General features: G+C 44.3%; 1 protein-coding gene across 8 annotated transcripts in view; it reads left to right on the forward strand.

The window, feature by feature from the left end:
- The first annotated feature begins 4,729 nt into the window (after positions 1–4,729).
- Positions 4,730–20,811, forward strand: part of numb (NUMB, endocytic adaptor protein) — a 29,826-nt gene continuing 13,744 nt past the window's right edge. For 4 of the 8 annotated variants that reach the window (XM_023951649.1, XM_023951648.1, XM_023951653.1 and 1 more), the window contains exon 1: positions 4,730–4,912. The gene's annotated coding sequence lies outside the window, so the exon portion shown is untranslated. Of the gene's footprint in view, positions 4,913–5,297; positions 5,421–20,328; positions 20,444–20,811 lie in introns of those variants that run through there. The other 4 variants (XM_023951652.1, XM_023951656.1, XM_023951651.1 and 1 more) reach the window with 3 other exon arrangements.

Raw genomic sequence — 20,811 nt, forward strand, 5'->3', positions numbered from 1 at the left:
GTGTTTTTATTTACTATCTACTGTTTTCCCGCTTCACTCTTTTCAAACACCAAAGCTGCTGGTTTCTCTGATGCTCTTCTGCGTGTTCGCCTCACTGCGAACCTCCGGGTTCACAGAAGTTCATGTGGATGTGCTGCAGAAAGTGTCTGCTCTCTCTGCTGACGCCAAAAAGGCTTTCACCCGGGATTAATGAGGCTTTCTCCTCTCCTCTGTATCACCGTTTGGATTTAGTCCACGTTTCTCTTCGTGGGCTAAGATCCTGCAGCCCCAGAGATAACTAATGGGGTTATGTGAGCCTCTCCGACCTGCCAGGAACAATCCATCAGGCGGATGTTCGAAGTGATCTGTTGAGTTTGCAGGCAGTCTCTTGAACATAAAATATGCTTTTTCCTGGTGACAGTAGGCTTTAGTTGAGACACCAGAGCTGGCACACTTGTTAAAATCCCTACGTCATGTCTGTACCGCGAGACACCCTTTCCTATGGGGAAAACTGGCATCCAAACTACAAAGTCAGACCGAAGGGGGGAAAAAAAAGTCAGGTGAAGTCTGAATTATGAGCTCCTGAGAGAACCGTCGGCTTGTTTTTCCAGGTCCCAAAGTGGGTCATTGAAGACCCAAAACCTCTGGAAAAAAAGCCAAAAAAGTATCAACCAAACAGAAGATTTACTTTCTGTTCATTTATTTATGTGGGGAAAATTTGAATAAAAGAATTCAAAACATAACATGAATGCAAACAAATAGTTCAACGTCCTCCTGTATTGAAATGTCTAAAAAGAAAATAGAAGAAAAAGATAAAGCAGACTCTGTCATTTTTTTAACACGTTTGTGTTTTTTCTCCTGAATTCAAATATTCCAGGTTGAGGCTGATTGAAACTGATTCCACACGATGGATCCCTGGAGTCTGATGTGGAAATATTGATCCTGGCAGAACGCTGGAAACTCCTCTCCAACATCTTCATCAAACTCATCTGTGATCCCACAGATCCAGAAGGCAGAGGTGAGAACATTCCTGCTCAGTTCCACTGATCCTTTGACTCCATCTGAAGGATCAGTGCAACCTTTGCTGGTACACCCCCTTACAGGGCCCCCACCCTGTTGGTCTTCAGCCTTTTATAGTCAACAACATCACTGCTTATGATAATATTACCTTTGGCACACACAATAAACAAATTGTTTATTAAATGTTAGTTATTTTACTGAGTTCCTTTCAACACAGAAGTAGGACGACTCCATGTCTGAGGCTCCGCCTTTCACTCTGCGTGGGTGCCGCCCATTTCAAGACATCATCCAATAGCGGGCCTCGGCAGCGTGTCTGCATAACTTGCATATATTTCATACGTTTGTTGTTTATAGATTGTAAACCCTTCTGCAGATTGTAAATTCCAGATTGTAAATTCCTTATCAAAAAATTAAAATAAAATAAAAACATTTTTTTAAATAGTCTGCGTTTCTCCCACAAAAACAAACAACATCCGAACTTTGGCAAAGATGGATTTTGTGCATTAAATTAAAGCGTTTAGCCGATCACCGCTAGCTCCGCGGAGACAGTGTGTGTGTGTTAGTCTGGGGGCGGGGCTGGCAGCACGGACTCTTCCTGGAAGGGGCTGGTCCTCACTTTGTGACATCACAATGTGAGGACCCTCTTGTTTTCATGGGTTGGGAGGGGCCTGTGCTCAGAGAGCAGGTTTTTCGAGGAAGATTCAGAGATATTTGAACAGATCAAAATACCACTTTGGGGTTTGTTTTCACGAGTAATAAACATTAATATACACGTAACCCTTGTTCTATCCTAGGCACTTTAACACTGGGAGTTGGGTCATCTAGACCCACTAGACAGAGCTCTGAACCTTTTTTCTTCAATGATTTGTGATCTTCACTGGTGTCCATGGATTGCATGAAATCTTTCCACCTTTATCCACCTTTGTCATGGTAGGAAGAACACCTCAATGGAAGGGGGGGGGGGGGTCATTTAAGATAGAAGAAGGGTTAAAGACCCGCTCCCATGAAAATGGTTTTCTTGTAGCACATTTATAAAGAAATGAAGCTTAAATGTGGCATTTCTGAGTATTTCTTTATTCAAATAGTTGTGAATCAGGAGCAGATGAAGAAAAGGATTGTATTTGTGAAAGACGCCGGGCGGGGCCGCAGTCTCTTTGCTCCGCCCCTTTCTGATCATCCGCCTGCAGACAAATAGATCATGAACAACTTTGTTTTCCTGGTCTGAGCTGGAATCTGGATCAGAACCGGACGGATGGATAAAACTGATATTGCTGCCATTTCTATTGCACCGCCAATGCTAACTTGGATGGATGGGGGGCTGTAAGCTAGAGGGAGAGCAAGTAAACAGAGTTCTCTACAACAGAGAGGGGGAGGAGGGAGCGTGGTTGCTCCACACAACTCAGAGCTGAATTTCTGATGAACTCCTGGCGCTCTGCAGAAACTATGTCCTAAAAAAACAACACAGGTTTTTAGATTTAGTCTAAAAACATCATCAGCATTAAAAGACCAGAAACCAAAAGATGATCGGAGTTGGACTTTGAAGACACATTTATATTGAGGGGTTAGAGATTTTATGTATTTCTTTTTCTCCACTTTTCCCTGGACGTTTCTTCGTGGGACCAGCAGAAGATCAGGCAGACGTGCCTTCAGCCTCGTTGCATCTTCTGTGTTTAAGCCTTACGGTGCAGAAAAGCTCAAACTCCTCAGGTGCTTCTTCTTCCTCTTTATCCTCTGAGTGACTAAAAATGACACACAAAACAGGCCGATGCTATTTTTTACATTTTTCTAACTACTGTCAGCCATGAACTGTCCGCTTGCTTGTTGTGTCCTTGGGCAAGGCACTGAAGCCCACATGAGGCAGCGGAGTCTCCATCAGTGTGTGAATGTGTGTGTGCACCGAGTGAAGGGGACTGTAAAGTGCCTTCCAAGAAGGAAGTAAAGTTCCATCTACAGTTTTAAACCTCAGCTTTAAGGCGGTCAGTTCCTCCCTTTGGTCCCATGTCTCCTCTGTCTTGGGGGGGGGGGGGGGCATCCTGGGGGTTAATACTCCAGAGCAGGAGGTGGGAGGTACCAGCCTTGAGCTCCAGACTCTTTCACTGTACATTTTTGTTGGGGTTGTTTCTGGAGCAAGAAGCGAAATATGAAACTGTTAAACTCAAACGCTGCTTCACTAAAGGTGAATCCTGAGCTGCGGCTCAGGTGACCTCATGGTGAGGTCACGCGGCCGAAGCTGCTGGCAGCTTTTTTCCCAGTAAACAACAACATTATAATTGCTGTTTGCTATTACTGATAATGAATCAGTAAAAGCTGATTCTCTGTGGCGACCCTGAAGGGATCTGCTGAAAGGTGAACAGCATTTTTACTTCCATTCAGGGAAAGGATCCCTTTTCTCAGTGAAAATGTGGACATTAAAGCTTTATTACTGAACAAAAATATGGGTTTTAATCCAACAACAGCCACAAATACTTCCTGTGGGGGGTCATATTTTAAGCCAGACAGTATTTATTTGAGCAAAACTTATATTTGAAAAATGAAGCTCCTCTCCCTGCGAATGCTCAGGAGCTTGTTGCTGATGTTGCTCATGTTGACCACAGGGGGGCAAAATACTTCAACATTTCACCAGGAATGCAGCCCCAGGACCTGCCAGGCCTGTTATGTGCATAAAAAGATAGAAGAGATGATTAAGAGGGTTGGCTTTCAAAGGCGTAGAGACAGTGTTAGAGGTCAGCAGTCAGAGACACAAGACAGAAGAGAAACCATCATCATAACCGGCTTTGCCGGCTGAAGCTCTGTGTGTTTGCCTTCTGATAGGAGAAAATATGCTGCTCTGCAGCTTTGTACCCATTGGAGCTATGTCAGGAATGCTGATAAACTTCTGGCCAGCTAAAGAGGCCAGTGTGTCGCTATGGGGGTAGAGGGGCGTAGGCCTGCGTGGGGCGGCTGAAGATGGTCAAATGATCAACATGATGATGGTTCAGACACGAGCTGTGCAGGAACTGTGGGAAGTTCTGCTCAAAGAAATAAATCATCGAATCAGTCAGACGCTGAAATAACGGCAGAGTGGAACATGTGTCAAATAGCTGTGCTTTCATAGTTTATGCAAAGCAAATGATTACCTTTATTTGGTCAGAGAGGGTGAAACAGGATGACACATTGTGCATTTTCCCGTTCATTGATCAAACTGGCAGAATCAAGAGTGGTGCCTTTATAGTGTTTTGTTAAACCTGAAAACCCATAAATGTTTATTTTTAATGGTTATATTTTGCATTGTTTTCACAAAAAATAGACATGATAATCAATCAGAGACAAACGAGAAAAGTAATTAATTTATAGAAGAAAATAAATACAAAAGAAACAAAAAATTTGCTAATTAAAATGAGAAAAACATTAAATCGTCTTTAGCTTTTTATGTTTTCTTTAATTTAATTAGATAAAATAAATGAATTTAAATGTTTTAACGTTCTTTTGTACTTTTTACATTTTTTATTTTGATTTTGCTAAACAGCTTACTAAAAAGTATTAATTTATTGCACAGATTAAAATTGTTCCTTCCTTTTTTAAATTAAAAGTTAAAATGTTTTAAAAATAATTTATTTACTCTAAAATCATCCTTATCTTTTTTTTGTCTTTGTGCTAAATTTCTTATTTGTCGGCAACCCCTCAGAATTTGGCCCAGTGGCCATCGATCACCGTGGACCCGCACGCGCCGGCCTATGAGCGCGCGCGGAGGCGGTCCGTTGCCAAGGGCGAGGTTTGGTTGAATCCTCGCGCTGCAGCCATTCAGCGGCGGCGGTTGGCCCGGAGGGTCTCGGTGACGGTTATTGTGGAATTTGAATTATCCGGAACGGGACGGCTCGACGGTCACAGTCGGGGCTTTAACGGGGCCACGTCTGGATCACGGAGGTGATCACAGGTGAGCGGGAAAGAAGGGTTAGCAAAAGGGGCTAAAGTAGCACTAGCCCGGCTGATGCAGTGGTGTTAGCCCGGTTCTGTGGCTCTTAGCTCGGTCTGTAATCTCTCTAATGACGCGGTGAGCGAGCAGGAGTGTTCAAACCGTCTCCGGTCTAATCTGTTACCGGGAAGAACCGAAGAAAACGGAGCCCTTTCGACGTTTTTCCTCGTCCTCTGATCACCTGGTTAACTTCCAGGTACCTGGTTTAACTTTCAGAGGTAAACGGGTGAGGTCAGAGCGCACGCGAACTGTCACGACACGTTGTTACACACGGCCCACTCGTGTAATATCACTGTCACAAGTGCGCACGCGGGTGTGGAAGTGCGAAGAAGTTCGGATGTTGGCTGTGTCACGGCTCACGTCGAAGCCTCCGCGAGCTCCGAGCTCGCGCTCTCCGAGAACGAGCCGTGACTCATCGTCCGAACGCGCAGCTTTTTTTTCCAGGTGTGATAATGGGGCCCGAGATGAGGTAATGGTATCTCCGTGAGACCGTCCGGCTGCCGGGAGTACCCCCCCCCCCCCCACTGCATCCACATCGGTACTCAGATTACTTTCCACAGGAAAAGAGGCGCGTGATTGACGGCGCGAGCCTCATGACGGACATTGGGAAGCGGGAGTCTGTCGTCGTCCCGCGAGGTCACAACTTTGTTTATGTGACGGGGGGGTCACGGTAAACAGTGATCGGGGGGGGGGGGGGGGTATGCGGAAACACTGCTGCTTTGTTTGGGATTTAAGGGGAAAGTTAAGGAGAATTGTTAACGTTACCGGGAAGAAGGTAAAGTCTAGAGTTTACAGTTCTAATATTTGACCGCATCATGCTGCTTATTTATGGCACAGTCTGTCACGTGCCGAAGTTCATGCTTTTATTATATGATCATTTATTAATTTACTTAGCATCTGGTGTTTAAATCTTGCTTTTCACGAAATAATAATTTTAATACACTTCATTTTCACACTTTTAAACTGCTAGAACAGCCATAAAGTTCCCTTATTTGTTTAGCAAAATTCAGAAATTTGCCTACTTATTTTTTTATTGCTTCTTGATTAGTAAGAAAATGTCAGTTTTATATGTTTCTCCATAAATAGGATTTTGTAAAATGCCATGAAGGATCTCATTCATCCAGCTGATGTCTTAAAGTTCAGCTGGGACGTTTGGTTCGGATGACTCAACTCTTTTTTCTTAAACTTTTTATTTGTTGTCTGACTTTAGATTAAATAAATTGATGAAAAATATCAAATAGAATTGTAACAAATCCGAATTTCCTCTAATGGAATACTTTGGACGGTAAATTGATTTTTGCAGGACAGGATCTCCTTAGAAATTCAAAAGTACTGTAGTTATTTGGATTTCCAAATGTAAAAGGCTTCGTTTGTAAAGGGTTTGTTTCTTCGGGTGCTTGGAGCTGCCCTATTTTAGGTGTATGTTTGGGTTTGAACTGGTCTTTAGAAGAAATGACAGATGCAGACAGAAAGTGCTGCTGTGTGTTGTAAAACAGAAGACATTTTATTGCAGATGATGATGATAACTGAGAGACCAAAATGATCCACATTTTCTAAGCTCACATCCTGCTGCTCATAATGAGCATGAAGGAAATTGAATGAGTTGTTGTTTTCTTTGTCTGATAAAATGACCCTACAACAACAGGAGGCACATCATTACTAAACATTTACAAGCATTAATGCCGAGTCGCTGGCCTGAGTGAATCTCATCAGAGTGAAATCTGCTGCATTTCAAAATGTCAAAGCTTTATTTAAAAACACAAGGTCACAGTGAGGAGGTCCTCTGAAGAGGCAGGTTCACATTCGGAATCAATTCAGCTCCAGTGTTTCTAATAGGCTGAAAAATGGGGGCGGGGCTTCTCTTTCCACAAGGTTGTTAAAGTAACCCATGGTCATCCCCAAGAATTAGGGGAGGGGCATTGGCAGTTTCTCACTGAAGCGCCCCCCCTGTGAATATGTCAGCAGCAGGAGGAGAAGCCCAGAAGGCCCAGTCCTCCTCTGTGGGGTGCGGTTTAGTGGGAGACATGATGTTCTCATGTAGGCACAGAGACAAATGGGATGAGGGATGGTGGGGCCAGAGGGATGGACTGTCCCCGTTTCTCCAGCATCCTCTGAGTTAGCGCCAGAGGTGGAGGTGAAGCTCTTTGATCTCTTCTCCACAACCTTTTCTCTACACATGCTTCAAGTTGCGGTTCATGGGTTCCAAAACCCCTTATCACCTTTGCATGGGGGGGTCATTTTTGTCCAATTTTTCTTGTGATGGAGGACATGTATAGAAGAAGTTAAGATTACAAGATTGGATTTCTGAATATTTCTTTATTCAAATCGTCATGGATCAGGAGCAGATAAAAACCTGCTGTTTTTTTTCAAACAGCAGGTTTTTATCTGCTGTTTGCAGCCTACCACAGCAGCAGCTGTGGTAGGCGGGGCCAAAGTCTCCCAGCTCCGCCCCCTTCTGATTCATCCACCTGCAGACAAATACATCCATGAACCTCTTTGGCTACGTTCACACCGCAGGCTGAAACGACCCAATTCTGATTTTTTTGCCCCTATGCGACCTGTATCTGATCTTTTCATGACAGTCTGAACGACACAGATCCGATCTATTCAAATGTGACCCAGGCCACTTGGGTATGTGGTTCTGAATCTGATACGTATCCGATCTTTTGAAATGCGACCTCTGTCTGACCGGCCAGGCCACATGAATCCGACCCGTACGTCATCGATACGCTACAAACGTCATCATTCTGCATTGAAGTAGGCGGGAACGGGAACATAAACATCAACCATGGCGGACGATGCTGCTGAGACCAGTCAGTGGAAGGAAGTGAGGTCACCGATTGATTCATATTTGGGGTGACAGCTCTATGCAGGCCAGACTCCAGGGCTCTTATCACAACCGGGCGGTTTTTGTAAACATTTCCATTGAAATGGCCGAACGTGGTGTTGAACTTTTCCGCGATTACTTTTTTTTCCCCTCGCGATATGCGATGTAAGGGATCAATATTGTGATGACGATATAACTTGCGATACATGAAAAAATAGCCAAACAACCAAAAACATCACTTCCATTTCACTGCAACAGTTCAAAAATTATACCTTAAATGACCCTCGTCTACATATGAGGTGAACATCTAACGAAAAAGCGTCCATCTGATTGGTCAAATGCATAAAGGGATTTATTTGATTGGTTAAATGGCGAATACTTGTAAAGCGCTTTCTACCTTCTTACGAAGGCCCAAAGCGCTTTACAGTCACAGTCCCATTCACCCATGCACACACACAATCACACACACATTCACACACTGATGGCGGCTCCGCTGCCGAACACTGGCGCCAACCTCCCACCAGAGGCAAGGTGGGGTTCAGTGTCTTGCCCAAGGACACTTGGCGTGCAAGGCGGGAATTGAACCTGCAATCCTACGATCATGGGTCAACCGCCCTACCGCTGCACCACGGCCACCCCGGTTAAATTGGTTAAATATTCCAAGCTGCCATTAGATTTTTTTTAGCACATTTAAGGTCACCATTTGATACAATTTTTGCCGTCTTTTGCAAGATGAGATAAATTTGCAATTTATTGTTCGCTACTTTTAGCACCCAGATTATTTTGGTTTTTGTTACAAAAATTAATTGATAATTAATTTTATTGGATTGTACTGTAACCAGCTCTTGTTATTCTGAATGAATTGAAGTGATTCCCGGTTTATCCACAGAAGGGTAGAGAAAAAAGGTGAACGGGTCTCCAAGAACTGATGTCATCCCAGACATTAACCTGACTGGTGACCTGTCCAGGATGTCCACAAGTGGGCGGGACAGGCTCCAGCAGCCCCGTGACCCCGAAAGGGACAAAACGGTAGAAGATGAATAAATAAAGGTTGCTCATTTAATATTAGAACTGTCTTCAGGCCAAACTGGATTTTTACTGAAAGTATTAAAAAAGAGTAGTTGAAACAAATGGAGGCCTTGTGAGTGTGAATTGATCTGATTCCCACCGATGCCCTGTTTACTGACGCCGTGCATGTTGGGTCTTGACTCTGCTCCACATTCTTCTCTGCCTGGGAGCAGATCCAGCAGAGCCACTGTGAGAGGATTCAGTCAGAGGATGAGTTTAAAAGCCAAGTTCTCAGATGTGCAGCTGACCCCGTTTCCACACAAGATACCTAAAATAGTTTCTGTGGAAGACTTGGGCCGAGCTCGTGTCTTCAGTGACAGACACGTCCCGGCTTTTACCGACCAAACCAGCAGAGTTCTGCACATGGCAGCAAACCTTACATTAGAACAAGTTGAGTCATTCAGAACCTCCGGATCACTTTGAGGAAATTACATGGACCCAAACCGGGTCGCATGTTTTTACTACGCTAACTAGGCGCCGTGGTGATGCCCTCTTTTTTCTGAGACAGTGTTGGTGTGACTGTTCAGGTCATATGAAGGTTTTGATGCAGTCATGTTATTGACTCCATTGGTGTGCATTAAAGGAAGTGCTCCGTCACCTCCTTCCTGCAGGTTCTTACATGTTTTGTCGCTCATCCTTTCGGTTTGTGCAGAGAATTAATCCTAAATCTGACAAGTTCATGGCAGTTTATAGACACAGAGCAAAGCAGAGCCGTGTTTCACGTCTTTAGCTTTCAACTGGTCCCAGAGACATTTATCTCCTCATCTTTTCCTGGTGGAGTCTTCTGGGGATCAGGGCTGGGCGGACCAGGGAGCCTCTCTGAACGTGGGAGCCGCTTTTCAGGTCTGTGCTGGTGTTGCTCCTCCCTGGATTCGACGTGAGGCTCAGGGGCTCCTTTTGTGTCTCTCGGGCCCCCCGTATAACATGATACCTGAACAGCTCATGCTTTATTCAGCCTTCTGATCTCTGCTTTAATTGGGAGTGACCTTGGGCCATTCTGCTTAAACTTTATTTAGGTAAAGTAGGATTTATTTAGTGAAGATGCTGCAGGAAGGAGTTTGTTTTAGTGTCTTTAATTTACACACATCACTCAGAAAAATACAGTCCTAAAGTTAGCATTTGTGAGCAGAAAGAAAATAAATTAGTCTGTTTATGACTTTCTGTTTAAAAGTTAAAAGTTTCTGCATGTTTGAGGAAATCCAGTTTTATACCATACATGTGTTTGTCATGAAGTCCAAAGGGCCTGTAATTCTCCAAGCTTCAGTGTTGCAGTGGGATGGGGCTGGGGGGGGGGGGGGGGGGGGGGGGGGGGCTTGCTGCTTCTCAGGTTTTGTTCCTGAATGTTTTTAGGATTTCAGGACGTTTGTTGAGGGACATTTTTAAATTTCTGCCTGGCAGACGTAATCATCATCTGTCTGCAGAGACTTGATACCTTTAACTTGCTGATCTTTATTTCAAAAAGATTGTTGTTTTTTCTTTTTACAAGTTGGGACTTAATCAAATTTATTTCGACCTTAAAAAAAATCCAAAAGAGTAATTTCTTTAGACAGAAGCAGAAGTGTCAGAGTTTCATAACCGTTCTTCTACGTTACTCACAGTGTGACACGTCCAGCCTTCCCGCTGAAGAGCTTTTCACCTCACAGGGAAAAGTCTTCCTACACAACATGCAGACGATGGGGCCGAGCTCAGCGACACGGCCACTCAGTGCACAGCTTTTGTGCATTCATGTGCTTCTTTGCATTAATGCAAAGCTTTAATCTGCTTTTGTAGAATTTACTCTTAGAAGCACTTTGACATGGATTCCTGTGTTTGCAGACCTGAAAGTAGTTATTATGTTCACCACATGCTGACATGCACACGTGTGTCAGTAGTGTCAGTGAATCCGGCCCTCACTTCTCCTTCAGTTTTTCAGGCTCCGCCCACAGTCGCTGGATCTGGATCTTTGTAGCCATGGCGCCGGTTTCATGGTAACCACCTCTGTGGTTTTATGTGGTTTCACCGCTCCACTGGATAAAGCTGGCGTGCTCTAAATGAACATTGTTATCTAAGATTAAATACAGGCTCGTTAAAAACACATTATGGTATATATTTTTCAGTGAGCATCTTTGTGTGGATTAAAAAGCATTTTAAAAAATTTAACTCTTCAGATTCTGCAAATGAAAATGTCCGTCTGCGTTCTTCTGGAATATGTACATAATGATTTGTTGACCCTGGTGAGGATTTTGGGTAAAACTACTGCATGTCATATATTATTTTTTAACAGTTAACTTATCTTTTGAAGTTTTTTCAAACTTGTTTTCCTTCCATGAATGAAGAACATGAAAAGAGAAATCTGCACCTGGTTGGTTTAATCAAATATACGTAGTTTAAATTCATTTAAATCAAATACATTTGAATTTAAATGATGTGTTTCTGCATTAATAACCAGCCCTAGTTTTTACTTAGTAGAGCTTCAGGTTGAAGTTTTTGCTGCTGTTTGAGATCATCAATCGGCTTCTGGGAGCAGTTCCTCTGCTTCGTTTTTATTTACGGTCATTTCATCTTTTCTGTTCAGCTGAGATGCTATACAGAGTTTTTAATTGAGCGATTGTTTTCTGTTTGTCAGTGAAGTTGTTGTGACTGTGATTGGTTTCTCTGGTTTCTGGGTCCATTTGGATCTTCTTTCAGCGCTATGCTCATTATATAACAGTACTGAGAGAATCCTCCATATAATAACTGCTTGAACCTCATTCAACTGTAATTGTAATGATCCATTTGTAATGTTGCAGAGCAGAACTGCTGATTGTGATCAGAGGAGTCCTTCTTTTGGCCTTTATGTTGTTTACGGTGGAGGAGAAGCTGCACAGCGGCTTACTCTGAGGCTTTACCCAATCGATAATTGAACGTTCCCCCAGTGGAAGATGGTCAATTATTAATGAGCTGAAGATCATGTTCTGCCTCAAGAAAAGAGGGTTTATGAATCACTTCATGCATTCCCAAATGTTTGTGGGGAGAAGGTGGCTGTTGTTCCGGTCAGATGTCAGCTTGAGCCCCTCACAGGGGATGCAGGTAAGGAGAGGCTGTGCAGGACGCGTTTGTCGTGCATCACTGACAGCAGCGCTTTGTTTACTACAGACTTACAGGTGTCAGAGCAGCATGTTGGTGCAAATGTGACGTATGAGTCAGAGCGAACAGACGGAGTGTGTGAGAAATGGATGCTGCAGCACAGTGTGGTCCACGGAGGAGCGGTCCGCCTTAATACAGTATTAGAAATGAGCCTCCATCGGCTTCTGGGCGCGTGAGCCGTGCAGACCAGGTCTCCGCCTGCTGGTCGTTGACCTGTTGTGGCTGCAGGCCTGCAGCTCGTCATGGGAGGACTGCGGATTATCTGGCAGTAATTAGTGCCTGGGCTGCAGATGATCAGAGGTGATCAGCTGGTGGTGGAGCTCTGGTCCCTTGTCATCCTCTGATGTTCTGCAGTCCATTCCCACATGTTCATCTGTTTTCCTGTATGTCTGTCGTCTTTAGTTCTTCAGATTTCCTCATAACAGACCTCAGGCCTAAGATGCTCCTCCTCTGACTCTGAGATCATGACGGCTGAAATTTGGGTTCAGCTTGTGTCTCGTGAAATCATTTGTTGTAGGAAAACTCCTCTTTGAGCTGCATCCCGCCCTGCAGCCATGTGACCTCGGCACAGCTTGTTTTAGTGTCAATTACATGTCAGTAAACGCACTCTGATTAATGAGGTTGGCATGGCAACTCTGGATTGCTCGTCAACTTCTGGAAGATGTTTCCTCGCACGTTTTCACGTGAAAACCTGCGATTAGCAGAACTGAATCAGAATTATAAGTGCTGCTCTGCAGTCAGCAATCAACATTACCAAAACTATCTCACCGCCCTCATAATCCCTCTTTACTTAAGTACATCAGTACATTTGTCCAAATCCTATCTTTGATTGTAAAATCTGTGGTCTGTTTTCCCTCAGAAACAATATGTACTGAATATTGGTTTAATGTTTGATCAAAGCCCAGAAAAAACTGCTGCTCACGTTTACGTCCACCCCCAGACTTCACACCAGCGCAGCATTTTCCAGTGAACCTTGTCATAATCTAATCTGATTCTTTTTGACATTGCTGGAGTTCATAGTCTGCCACACAATGTACCTTAATCTATTACATAATTATCTATTCAACATTTTGTCAACTTGTGAGCGTCTGAAGCTGCTGAGCGAGAACACGACTGCTGTGTGTGGAGATCCTTCTGACCTCAGTCCAACCCCACTTTCATCACGCCAGACAAACCAGCGCAGCCTTTAATCCTACGCCCAGTTGGTTACATGTAAACATGTTGTAGGTTCAGCCCCTCCACCTGCAGGCGGGGCTGGTGGAGGGAGGAAGAACAGCTGAGGCATGTCTCTGCCCGGGGAGACAGGTTGTGCAGGAATTGCGTGTCCTTTGGCTCAGCAGGAAGTTCCTGTTCCACTCGATCCTCTCTGCTCGTGCTGCTGGACAAACACGGACTCAGACAGGCGTCTGGCTGCCTGACGAGGGTTTCTGTCATTTTCCCGCTCTCTCCTGGTCCTCTTTGTGTGTCTGCTGTTATGCAGTGTTGCTGCGATTCCTGCATCTGTGCAGCATTCGTTGTCTTTGGAGACAATAATCATTTGTTTTAATTCAACATTTGTTCCTTTTTACTTTAAACAAGTTTCATTTATAATATTCTGATTGTCCCAAAAAACGATTTATCTGCATTGATTTAAAGAAGATTTGTTTTTCTTTGCCTCAGTTCTTTGATACATTTTGATCTTTTTGTTTGAACTGTTTATTTTAATAAAGCAGAACCCAAATCTTAAATCATCTACTACATCAGAAGTGTGTACATTCATTATATACAGCCAGGTCTTCCTTGAAAAAGAGATGCAGTCTCAATGGAATTTCCTGGTAAAAAATAAAATATTTTGGTGCAATGAAAACCCTTTGTTGCTTTAACAAACAAGAGGTTCACTTTAGTTGGGTTTTTTGAGACTGACTAACTTTTAAAAAGAATAAATCTGCCTTCAGGTGTTAGAAACAAGGTAAGGTCCAGTAAAAGAGGGTTCTGGGTAGTGAGGATTGTCCCAGGTTCAGGTTTTGTCCCAGGTTTCTAGTCTTCAGGGCAGCTGGACTTTAAAGGTCCATCTAGAAGGTGTTTGCTTTCTCTCTGATTTTTCAGGATCCTGCTGGTATTTTTTTATTATTGGAACACAAAAAGCTTGAAGTTGTGAGAGTTTTTGCTAAAAACCTGTTATTTTTTTCAATAATAATTCTTAACAAAAGGCGTACACATTTTAAAGCATTTTTTGTTATCTATTGAAGTGTGATAAAGTATAAATATAATTAAAATCATTCAGTGCATCTATCAGGGTCTGTTTCCTCAGTGCAATTTGCTGGGCAGGTGTGACAGCTCACCTGGACTCTGGCTCTCCTGGGAGTTTATAAGGCAGTCCACAGCTCAAACATGAAGAGGAAGGACTGTCAAAAAGCTGGATTGTGTTTGAGATGGTAAACGTGATGCAGGGAGGAAGTCGGTGCACCTATGATTGTACAATAATCAGAGGGTTGGAGCGACTTGCAGTTTTTGTTTCTGGTGCTTTTTGTCACCAAACGAGCAGCTGTGGGAGCATTTTTTTAGTTTCCTCCACTCTTTGGTTTTCTCCTCGGAGACCGAAACCGAATCATATGAATCTCTGAAAAAGGCTGGAGTCCAACAGAGTCTCCCGGTTTGAACGCTGCCGCAGAGTCCTACGGAAATGTGGTTATCCTGGGATAATTGTGTGATTAGACAGATGGGATTGGGTTGGCATAGTGATGAGACTTTTGGGTGTTTGTGGGGGGGTTATTTTAGTCTCCTGAACTTTAAAGGTTTATGGTTGTTCTCTGTTTCTATTGGGGAGGTAACAGACTGATAGAGGTGACATGCTTTCATTGGGTTGGATGAAGCAGCTGAACGGGTTCATCCGCTCCGTCTGAGAGGGATGTCTGGTCCAGTTCAAGCTCAGCGATGGTCTCCCCAGACAATCTATACTGAATCCATACTCACCTTTGCTTCAAGTTTATTGGGAGGATTCTGTCTGCCTTTGGTCTGTGGGGGGAAGCCTTCATAAAACTTCACCTGTGGGGGGAAGTTTGGATGGACTTGAGTCCATAGTCTTTAGGAGGAAAAACAGCAGATTTGGATGAATGTAGTACTGCTGTACATCTGTAAATATACCATTACTCCAGCATGGAGCTGTTCATCTGCAGAGCTAATAGATCATGTATTAACAGCGCTTTGCTGAGGCCCGGTGAATGTGTAACATTCAGCTCAGAGAAATCTCCGTCTCTGCAGTTTGGCCTGATTTCTCCACCTTGCCTGATCTCCCCTGAAGGCACCTTATTACCCAAGAACAGCAGAGCTCAGTAACAAAGCCGTTTCTGCTGTGGAGCCACCACAAGCTGCAATCATCTGTCTGCATTTGTGCGTTAATGGCCATGTTTTTAGGAACAATGTGTTCGCTGCTGCTGCTGCTGCTGCTCCTGCTGCTCCTGCTGCTGCTGCTGCTGCTGCTGCTCCTGCTGCTCCTGCTGCTGCTCCTGCTGCTCCTGCTGCTGCTGCACTTTATATGAATAGACTGTGATGTTCCCCAAAACATTCTAAAGAGTTTCTGCTGAAAGATGTTTGGCTCTGAGATTAGTCTGGGGGGCCTCTGCCATGTTCTCTGGGGCAGTGAGGGTAGGGTCACATGCGATTCACCCTGAAGTCATGGAGGAGTTTGTTCTTTCAACCTGAGGCCGTAGTCACATGAACCTATTGGGGGGGTTGACCCGTACGGGTTCTGCAGGTTTTTGGGTTGCACAAGAGACGTCATGAAAATGGAACGTACTATTGTTGTGCGTGTGGTAGTAGGCATATTGCGAAGTAATTATAAAGATTATAGAAGTTGAACACACCCTTACGCCACACGTTTGTTGTTCGTAAGGTGATAGTGCTAGCTCCTTACATGAATATTTTCAGTCTTTGGGCTCATCGAGGGGTCAATGACTTCAATATTTCGTTCTGCGTGACTTGTACAGGTTTGCGCTTTTGTTTTTACACGGCCAACATCCACCCTTAAGGGCAGTAGTGACAAAGGATTCTCTAAAAACCTAGACTGCGATGGTTCTTTTGATTCAGCAAATGTAAAAAAAAGAAAAGAGGAAACCCTCTCTTTATTATCTTCTGTACAATCTCAGCCTCTCTGTAAAGATGCCTCTCTGCGGCTGCCACGTGATTTACGACCTACTGTGTGCGGCGAAGCTGCCTGCTGTCTGAAGAAAGCAGGATGGATGGAGCTGGTGCTCCAACCACTACATCAAACCTCTCCAAAGACGCTGTCCAGCCTTTCTGTGCTGCCTGGCTGTTCTGTTTACGGCACTATTCACTTAACCGAAGAGCAATTCCATCTCTTCTGCCAGGCTTTCCTCTCAAACTGTCACAAAATGCATTTTTGCCCAAAAGCAAACAGTTTAAATCTTCAAAACAGATGCTACTTGATGGCATCTTCAGCTTAAAACCAGCCTGACCCAGATTCTTGGACACACCTGAGGGGGGACCGCTCGCTCTCAGTCTGCTGATTTACTAAAGGTGTGCTCGCTTAAAAACGTGTGCATGCCAGGAAGTATTGCCTTTAGGGGAGGAATCTCCATGTGTTGATCTGACGTAACTCTGATATAAAACTGGAAACTGCTGTTATTAGGTACAAAAGTCCACATGTCTCAAAGAATCAGATAATTTAATAAATCAGATGTATTTAAAGCTCACTAAGAAGATGCTGGTCCAGAAAAAGACGACAAAAAGAGCGGTCTTTTATGCTCATGCAAAGCCAATGTTTGAGACACAGAGTCTGCATCCAGTGATGCCATGTTGTGCTGCTGCATCTGTCAAAGGTTGATATGAAACCGGCCATTAAAACAAAAGCTGACATAATTCTGTTTTTCTTTGTTCTCCTTTGGCTAAAACAGTTTGGACGGTTGGCTCTTGTTCTTCCTTTTAGCACTGATGTCCACCATCAGTGGATGAGCAGGCTGACCTGGTGCAGAGCGGGAACTGCAATGGTCTGAGCGTCTCACCTTAAAAAGCAGACCTGCAGTCTGTTGCATTTGTTTCATTCCTTCATTCTGTGCTCTCCATTGCATCGATTTAACACGAACAATCCAAAGAGCGTGCTGCATCCCTATTTAAATTCTAAATTCTTAGTTACCTGTCCCTCAGTAATCCTACTGTAACACAAGGTGTGATTCAGGCCCCAGAAACATTTGGAGGGAAGCTTTCAGATTGACGTTCCTGTGTTTTATTTGCCTACTTATTGCGTTTATGTCGTCAGGGCTTCTATTGTAGAAACGGCGAGAACGGCTCTCTGTTCCTTCTTCTGCGTCGTTGCACCCGCGACCTTCTTTCAGTCTGGTGTTTCCGTTGGTTAGAATCCCAAACACGGCTGAGTGGGTAGCACATGTCCACACAGCAGCTGGAGCGGCAGAGACAGCAGGTTGTTTTCCAGACGTCTGCATCCGTGTTTCCGCAGGCTGCATCATTCGCTGCACCTGCGGCGCTTCAGCCCATTGCTGGTTGTTGATGCAGCAGCTTCCAGCTCGGCTGTAACGCTCCACCATGGCTGCTGGGCCCAAAGTTAAGCAAAAAAAAAGACATTTATGTGTTCTCTGGTCATGAAAACAGAGCTGCAGCTGCAACATGAGAAAGACATTTATTGGAGAGACGGCATGTCACCTCTGATCGTGATACCGACTTCATTTAGGTCAGCTTTCCCCCGAGTGCCAATGTGTCAAACTGTAATTAATTCTCTGTGGCTGCATCTGACCCAGAATATCACATTTAGAGTTAGCATGATTCCAGGAGCAGCCGGTCGCCCGCTCCACCCTGCATACCAGTGTCTGAGTAACGCTAGATCATCTGCTGCTTGGATCTTGAGAGTTGTGAGTTTGATGGAATCTAGTTGAGCGTTTATTTCATGTTGCATGAATGAAGGAAGCGGAGGCCGACCGAGTTTCTGGACCAAAGTCTGATCTTCTAGATCTTCTGTCACTCAGTCTAATATTTTCTCCAAGAACTTTGTAGGACATCATGCAAACATGTCATTTCCTTTATTCATGAAAATGTTTTGTTTTGGTTTTAAAAAAATGGTTTAAATTCTTCCGCTCACTGAAATACTTTCAAATCAAAGATCAATGAAAGTTGTGGACATAAGGAGTTTTTACTGTAAAGTTTACATTTTGTAAAAACTTAATGGCAACTAGAAGGAGCTGCGTTTCCAGAAGAAACTGCTAAATGAAAATGAAACCTAAAGGGTAATAATTGGAAAATAAATTAAGCAATGATCAGAGTTGAGCATAAATAAAGTGAGAACAGCACAACAACAATGAAAAATGCGAGCGCCGGGTATCGAACCAGTGACGTCTGCACCACAGCTAGACTCTCCTGCCACCAACCAGGTTCAGTGGACGGGATCATTTAGTGCTGCAGCGACTCTACGGCAGCTGGGAGGATTTCAAAGAAAAGGAAAACTAACATCCCGACACAAAGTCCATTTTTGAAAAGCCCACAAACGTGTCTACGTTTTTCTAGATGTTTGATTGGGATGGAGTTGACTTTCTAGATGTGAGGGAGCTTTGTTTGTAAAAGTTGAAGGCTGTTTTCCTCCGTCCAGCGTGTGACGTCACGCCACAGCGGGGACATTGTTGAAAAGTTACCAAAGTTTGAAGTCCATTTGTGAAAAAACTGTACATTGCATAATCACTGGACTAAAATATGTTGTAGTCCAAAGCCTTGTGAGCATTTTAGTGTTTTAATGGTGTCTGTAGCTGAAAGAACGCCGAAATAAGAAGCTGCCAGACAGAAGGAACTTTGGTGAAAATGTCAGAAGCCTCTCCCATTGAAACCCATCATAACGATGAAATTACCCCAAAGTTTAAAGCTTTATATTTCAAAAGCTAAAACATATGTTAGGAATCTGAAAGAATTTAAATCAGTTTAAAGTCTTGTGAGGCTGCACGGTGGCGCAGTGGTTAGCGCTCTTGCCTCACAGCAAGAATGCCCCCGGTTCAAGTCCCGGCTGGGGGACCTGGAACAGAACATCAATGGGGGACGTTTCTGTTTGGAGTTTGCATGTTCTCCCCGTGCATGCGTGGGTTTTCTCCAGGGACTCCGGAGAACCGTCCAAAAAACATGCTTCATAGGTTAATTGGTCACTCCATAGGTGTGAGTGTGACATGTGTGACCCTGCGACAGACTGGCGACATGTCCAGGGTGTCCCCTGCCTTCGCCCACAAGTGGCTGGGATAGGCTCCAGCAGCCCCGTGAAAGGGACAAACGGAAGAAGATGAATGACTGAATACAGTCTTGTGAATAATTTGTAGTTTGAATAGTGTCTCTAGTGTAAAGTATGTGGTTGAAATGGTTGAAAGAAGCAAAGGTTTTCAAGAATTCCCCATGTATTTCAATGGAGGCCTGGAGGATCCTGGAATTCCTGTAATATCTCCAAAGGGTTGAAGGATTTGAAAATATAACCAAAAAAGAAAAACAGGAAAACAATTCAACCCAAAAGCAGTAAAAATGCAATAGATAAACTATTTTCTGTCAGTTTTTCTTCCCTTTTTAAACTTTGTCTATCGAACAAACTTAAAGCATCCATCATCCACCTGCTGCTCCAGATCTTTATTGTGTTTTTGTCAAACGTGCCTCCTTCTATGTGTGCTCTGCCATAACCAGGATCCGTGTGCACGTGGGCCGTGCACTTGCAGCTCGTGTCAACCTCCTCTGAATCGGACCGGGTCTCAGCAGCTGGAGATTCTGCTGTAGACGAGCAGTTCGGTTGTTCTTCAAACTAAATGCCCTCTGCTGTGAGCATGCTGTGGGGGGGGCAACTAAACCAGACCAAAACTTTATTTAAACTGCCAACAAACCGTTTACAAAAGGCTGAGAGCACAAACAGGAGGAGAACTGAAATATGGCCTTGCTGCTTGACCGGTCAGCGGTCATGAGGCACATTGATCGCTGCAGCTCCAGCTTTGAGCTTTTCAGAAGAAGTGGTTGTTTGTCTTCAGCTGAAACGGACGGTCAGACGCTCGGGACCCGCTCGGCTCTGGTGTCATCGGGGTTACGCTGTCCTGGACGCCTCGGCTTTTACTCTCATGCAGATTTTCTCCAATCTGTGAACGCTCAAACCTGCAGAATAAAGTTGGATCATCGCAGCATCTTCTCTTTGTGTGGGTCTGCAGACCAGAGCCGGACGCTTCCGGATCCGCTTGACAAACCGTGTGACTGATTGAGGACCCCTTCTCTCTCTTTTGATAGCCTTTCTAGACTGTAAGTCTTCAGAAAAAATGCTAATTAAATGCCAAATTTGATTTAAAAATTAGCTGCGTTTATGATGAAGGAGATGATTTTTCATAAACTCTCCTTTTCTGTTTTTCTTTCTTCCGTCTTGCTGCATTCATCCTCAGGATCCTTCTGCACGGATTAATCACTTTCTCATTCCTGGAGAGATTATTCAAATGCTGTTACATCTGCAGCCCCCCCTCCCTCCTCTCAGGGCTGCAGCACCAGCGGTGGGAACTCCGTTCATCTGCCTCTCTGTTTGGTCTTCCGTGTTTTCGCCTGCGTGGTCGTGGCGTGCATACGTGTAGTTCTCTGAACAGTGGAGCATGAAGGCTTCTTGCGTAATTGTCCTCATTAGTGCAGCAGGAGAGGAGCCAGAGAACGTACCAGAACAGGGGCTCTGACAGCTCCAGCAGGTTCAGCCCGCCTCCTAACACCAGACCTTCTCACAGTCCGCCTCGGTCCTCCCTCATCAGGTCACATTCACCCCCCCAACCCTTTACCAACCAAAGCAAGGCATCAGAAACGAGCCGGTTTTCTATCGCCGTGGATTAAAGCCTTGACCCCTCCCTCTGCTGCTGCACCAGGAAGTGACTGA

The sequence above is a fragment of the Oryzias latipes genome, chromosome 22 (assembly GCF_002234675.1).
Source record: "Oryzias latipes chromosome 22, ASM223467v1".
Taxonomy (NCBI): Eukaryota; Metazoa; Chordata; class Actinopteri; order Beloniformes; family Adrianichthyidae; genus Oryzias; species Oryzias latipes.